At 46.3% G+C, this 5000-nt stretch overlaps 8 non-coding genes across 8 annotated transcripts; all 8 read right to left on the bottom strand.

The window, feature by feature from the left end:
• Positions 1–256: 256 nt before the first annotated feature.
• Positions 257–328, bottom strand: TRNAE-CUC (transfer RNA glutamic acid (anticodon CUC)). The gene has a single exon. It is a non-coding gene; the product is annotated as a tRNA-Glu (tRNA).
• Positions 329–1327: 999 nt separating this feature from the next.
• On the bottom strand, positions 1328–1399 carry TRNAE-UUC (transfer RNA glutamic acid (anticodon UUC)). Its single transcript has one exon. It is a non-coding gene; the product is annotated as a tRNA-Glu (tRNA).
• Positions 1400–2107: 708 nt separating this feature from the next.
• TRNAE-CUC (transfer RNA glutamic acid (anticodon CUC)) lies at positions 2108–2179 on the bottom strand. The gene has a single exon. It is a non-coding gene; the product is annotated as a tRNA-Glu (tRNA).
• Positions 2180–2394: 215 nt separating this feature from the next.
• On the bottom strand, positions 2395–2466 carry TRNAE-UUC (transfer RNA glutamic acid (anticodon UUC)). Its single transcript has one exon. It is a non-coding gene; the product is annotated as a tRNA-Glu (tRNA).
• Positions 2467–3178: 712 nt separating this feature from the next.
• On the bottom strand, positions 3179–3250 carry TRNAE-CUC (transfer RNA glutamic acid (anticodon CUC)). Its single transcript has one exon. It is a non-coding gene; the product is annotated as a tRNA-Glu (tRNA).
• Positions 3251–3465: 215 nt separating this feature from the next.
• On the bottom strand, positions 3466–3537 carry TRNAE-UUC (transfer RNA glutamic acid (anticodon UUC)). Its single transcript has one exon. It is a non-coding gene; the product is annotated as a tRNA-Glu (tRNA).
• A 708-nt stretch (positions 3538–4245) lies between these two features.
• TRNAE-CUC (transfer RNA glutamic acid (anticodon CUC)) lies at positions 4246–4317 on the bottom strand. Its single transcript has one exon. It is a non-coding gene; the product is annotated as a tRNA-Glu (tRNA).
• A 215-nt stretch (positions 4318–4532) lies between these two features.
• TRNAE-UUC (transfer RNA glutamic acid (anticodon UUC)) lies at positions 4533–4604 on the bottom strand. Its single transcript has one exon. It is a non-coding gene; the product is annotated as a tRNA-Glu (tRNA).
• Between the last annotated feature and the right edge of the window lie 396 nt (positions 4605–5000).

Here is a 5000-nt window from a genome sequence, read left to right on the forward strand (position 1 = left end):
GCGTCTGACTACGGATCAGAAGATTGTAGGTTCGACTCCTACCTGGCTCGTGAATGTCGCCGTGATCGTATAGTGGTTAGTACTCTGCGTTGTGGCCGCAGCAACCCCGGTTCGAATCCGGGTCACGGCATTCTTGATGAAAAAGCAAAGGTGCTCTTGTAGACGGTAAGCCTGAATGATACTTTTATGAACTTTTTGAGCGCTATCTTAATTCAGAGGGTCTTTCGATGTAGTTGCAAGCTTAGGAAAATGCTCATTCCCATACCGGGAGTCGAACCCGGGCCGCCTGGGTGAGAACCAGGAATCCTAACCGCTAGACCATATGGGAAAAGTTGCTTTCACAGCTTGCTTTAAACTTTCCAATATATGTAGATATATACATGTACATATTTAAAAAAAAAAAAAAGAAGTTTTGTGCTTACAGAATTCCATCTTATCTCTGGACGGCAACAACCAATCACACGCAAGATGCCTCGTTAGCGCAGTAGGTAGCGCGTCAGTCTCATAATCTGAAGGTCGTGAGTTCGATCCTCACACGGGGCATGGATCTATCCTTGTTTTTTCCCTCCGCCTTAACTGGATAGGCACTGCTCTTTGCCATTCAATACCGAAACGATACTGGATAATATGGAAAGGTAGCAAACAAGGCAGAAGGGTTTTGGCTAGGGGCTAAAAGCAACCGTGTTGAGGTCTTTGAATATGGCTGCGAGCGTAGCAAAAGTCCAAAATGGGGAGCATGATTAGTGGCAACCTCTCACACAGGGCCAGTGGCGCAATGGATAACGCGTCTGACTACGGATCAGAAGATTGTAGGTTCGACTCCTACCTGGCTCGTGAATGTCGCCGTGATCGTATAGTGGTTAGTACTCTGCGTTGTGGCCGCAGCAACCCCGGTTCGAATCCGGGTCACGGCATTCTTGATGAAAAAGCAAAGGTGCTCTTGTAGACTGCAAGCCTGAATGATAGTTTTATGAACTTTTTGAGCGCTATCTTAATTCAGAGGGTCTTTCGATGTAGTTGCAAGCTTAGGAAAATGCTCATTCCCATACCGGGAGTCGAACCCAGGCCGCCTGGGTGAGAACCAGGAATCCTAACCGCTAGACCATATGGGAACCGCTGAGACCCTTTTTCAGTAATAAGTAGAAAAAAAAACAGTTTCATGATTTGAAAACTCATTTTTAAGCATGGATGGCATCAACAACCACTTGCAAGTGGCCTCGTTAGCGCAGCATTTTTGGCTGCCAAGAGCATCTGCAAACTAAGCCGCTTAATTCTGCAAGAAAGGTGCAGGCCTTTGAATGCAGGCACAAGCTTAGCAAAACACTCATTCCCATACCGGGAGTCGAACCCGGGCCGCCTGGGTGAAAACCAGGAATCCTAACCGCTAGACCATATGGGAAAAGTTGCTTTCACAGCTTGCTTTAAACTTTCCAATATATGTAGATATATACATGTACATATTAAAAAAAAAAAGAAGTTTTGTGCTTACAGAATTCCATCTTATCTCTGGACGGCAACAACCAATCACACGCAAGATGCCTCGTTAGCGCAGTAGGTAGCGCGTCAGTCTCATAATCTGAAGGTCGTGAGTTCGATCCTCACACGGGGCATGGATCTATCCTTGTTTTTTCCCTCCGCCTTAACTGGATAGGCACTGCTCTTTGCCATTCAATACCGAAACGATACTGGATAATATGGAAAGGTAGCAAACAAGGCAGAAGGGTTTTGGCTAGGGGCTAAAAGCAACCGTGTTGAGGTCTTTGAATATGGCTGCGAGCGTAGCAAAAGTCCAAAATGGGGAGCATGATTAGTGGCAACCTCTCACACAGGGCCAGTGGCGCAATGGATAACGCGTCTGACTACGGATCAGAAGATTGTAGGTTCGACTCCTACCTGGCTCGTGAATGTCGCCGTGATCGTATAGTGGTTAGTACTCTGCGTTGTGGCCGCAGCAACCCCGGTTCGAATCCGGGTCACGGCATTCTTGATGAAAAAGCAAAGGTGCTCTTGTAGATGGCAAGCCTGAATGATACTTTTATGAACTTTTTGAGCGCTATCCTAATTCAGAGGGTCTTTCGATGTAGTTGCAAGCTTAGGAAAATGCTCATTCCCATACCGGGAGTCGAACCCGGGCCGCCTGGGTGAGAACCAGGAATCCTAACCGCTAGACCATATGGGAACCGCTGAGACCCTTTTTCAGTAATAAGTAGAAAAAAAATCAGTTTCATGATTTGAAAACTCATTTTTAAGCATGGATGGCATCAACAACCACTTGCAAGTGGCCTCGTTAGCGCAGCATTTTTGGCTGCCAAGAGCATCTGCAAACTAAGCCGCTTAATTCTGCAAGAAAGGTGCAGGCCTTTGAATGCAGGCACAAGCTTAGCAAAACACTCATTCCCATACCGGGAGTCGAACCCGGGCCGCCTGGGTGAAAACCAGGAATCCTAACCGCTAGACCATATGGGAAAAGTTGCTTTCACAGCTTGCTTTAAACTTTCCAATATATGTAGATATATACATGTACAAATTAAAAATAAAAAAAAAGAAGTTTTGTGCTTACAGAATTCCATCTTATCTCTGGACGGCAACAACCAATCACATGCAAGATGCCTCGTTAGCGCAGTAGGTAGCGCGTCAGTCTCATAATCTGAAGGTCGTGAGTTCGATCCTCACACGGGGCATGGATCTATCCTTGTTTTTTCCCTCCGCCTTAACTGGATAGGCACTGCTCTTTGCCATTCAATACCGAAACGATACTGGATAATATGGAAAGGTAGCAAACAAGGCAGAAGGGTTTTGGCTAGGGGCTAAAAGCAACCGTGTTGAGGTCTTTGAATATGGCTGCGAGCGTAGCAAAAGTCCAAAATGGGGAGCATGATTAGTGGCAACCTCTCACACAGGGCCAGTGGCGCAATGGATAACGCGTCTGACTACGGATCAGAAGATTGTAGGTTCGACTCCTACCTGGCTCGTGAATGTCGCCGTGATCGTATAGTGGTTAGTACTCTGCGTTGTGGCCGCAGCAACCCCGGTTCGAATCCGGGTCACGGCATTCTTGATGAAAAAGCAAAGGTGCTCTTGTAGACGGCAAGCCTGAATGATACTTTTATGAACTTTTTGAGCGCTATCTTAATTCAGAGGGTCTTTCGATGTAGTTGCAAGCTTAGGAAAATGCTCATTCCCATACCGGGAGTCGAACCCGGGCCGCCTGGGTGAGAACCAGGAATCCTAACCGCTAGACCATATGGGAACCGCTGAGACCCTTTTTCAGTAATAAGTAGAAAAAAAATCAGTTTCATGATTTGAAAACTCATTTTTAAGCATGGATGGCATCAACAACCACTTGCAAGTGGCCTCGTTAGCGCAGCATTTTTGGCTGCCAAGAGCATCTGCAAACTAAGCCGCTTAATTCTGCAAGAAAGGTGCAGGCCTTTGAATGCAGGCACAAGCTTAGCAAAACACTCATTCCCATACCGGGAGTCGAACCCGGGCCGCCTGGGTGAAAACCAGGAATCCTAACCGCTAGACCATATGGGAAAAGTTGCTTTCACAGCTTGCTTTAAACTTTCCAATATATGTAGATATATACATGTACATATTAAAAAAAAAAAGAAGTTTTGTGCTTACAGAATTCCATCTTATCTCTGGACGGCAACAACCAATCACACGCAAGATGCCTCGTTAGCGCAGTAGGTAGCGCGTCAGTCTCATAATCTGAAGGTCGTGAGTTCGATCCTCACACGGGGCATGGATCTATCCTTGTTTTTTCCCTCCGCCTTAACTGGATAGGCACTGCTCTTTGCCATTCAATACCGAAACGATACTGGATAATATGGAAAGGTAGCAAACAAGGCAGAAGGGTTTTGGCTAGGGGCTAAAAGCAACCGTGTTGAGGTCTTTGAATATGGCTGCGAGCGTAGCAAAAGTCCAAAATGGGGAGCATGATTAGTGGCAACCTCTCACACAGGGCCAGTGGCGCAATGGATAACGCGTCTGACTACGGATCAGAAGATTGTAGGTTCGACTCCTACCTGGCTCGTGAATGTCGCCGTGATCGTATAGTGGTTAGTACTCTGCGTTGTGGCCGCAGCAACCCCGGTTCGAATCCGGGTCACGGCATTCTTGATGAAAAAGCAAAGGTGCTCTTGTAGATGGCAAGCCTGAATGATACTTTTATGAACTTTTTGAGCGCTATCTTAATTCAGAGGGTCTTTCGATGTAGTTGCAAGCTTAGGAAAATGCTCATTCCCATACCGGGAGTCGAACCCGGGCCGCCTGGGTGAGAGCCAGGAATCCTAACCGCTAGACCATATGGGAACCGCTGAGACCCTTTTTCAGTAATAAGTAGAAAAAAAATCAGTTTCATGATTTAAAAACTCATTTTTAAGCATGGATGGCATCAACAACCACTTGCAAGTGGCCTCGTTAGCGCAGCATTTTTGGCTGCCAAGAGCATCTGCAAACTAAGCCGCTTAATTCTGCAAGAAAGGTGCAGGCCTTTGAATGCAGGCACAAGCTTAGCAAAACACTCATTCCCATACCGGGAGTCGAACCCGGGCCGCCTGGGTGAAAACCAGGAATCCTAACCGCTAGACCATATGGGAAAAGTTGCTTTCACAGCTTGCTTTAAACTTTCCAATATATGTAGATATATACATGTACATATTAAAAATAAAAAAAAAGAAGTTTTGTGCTTACAGAATTCCATCTTATCTCTGGACGGCAACAACCAATCACACGCAAGATGCCTCGTTAGCGCAGTAGGTAGCGCGTCAGTCTCATAATCTGAAGGTCGTGAGTTCGATCCTCACACGGGGCATGGATTTATCCTTGTTTTTTCCCTCCGCCTTAACTGGATAGGCACTGCTCTTTGCCATTCAATACCGAAACGATACTGGATAATATGGAAAGGTAGCAAACAAGGCAGAAGGGTTTTGGCTAGGGGCTAAAAGCAACCGTGTTGAGGTCTTTGAATATGGCTGCGAGCGTAGCAAAAGTCC

This window comes from Eleutherodactylus coqui, chromosome 2 (assembly GCF_035609145.1).
Source record: "Eleutherodactylus coqui strain aEleCoq1 chromosome 2, aEleCoq1.hap1, whole genome shotgun sequence".
NCBI classification, from domain to species: Eukaryota; Metazoa; Chordata; class Amphibia; order Anura; family Eleutherodactylidae; genus Eleutherodactylus; species Eleutherodactylus coqui.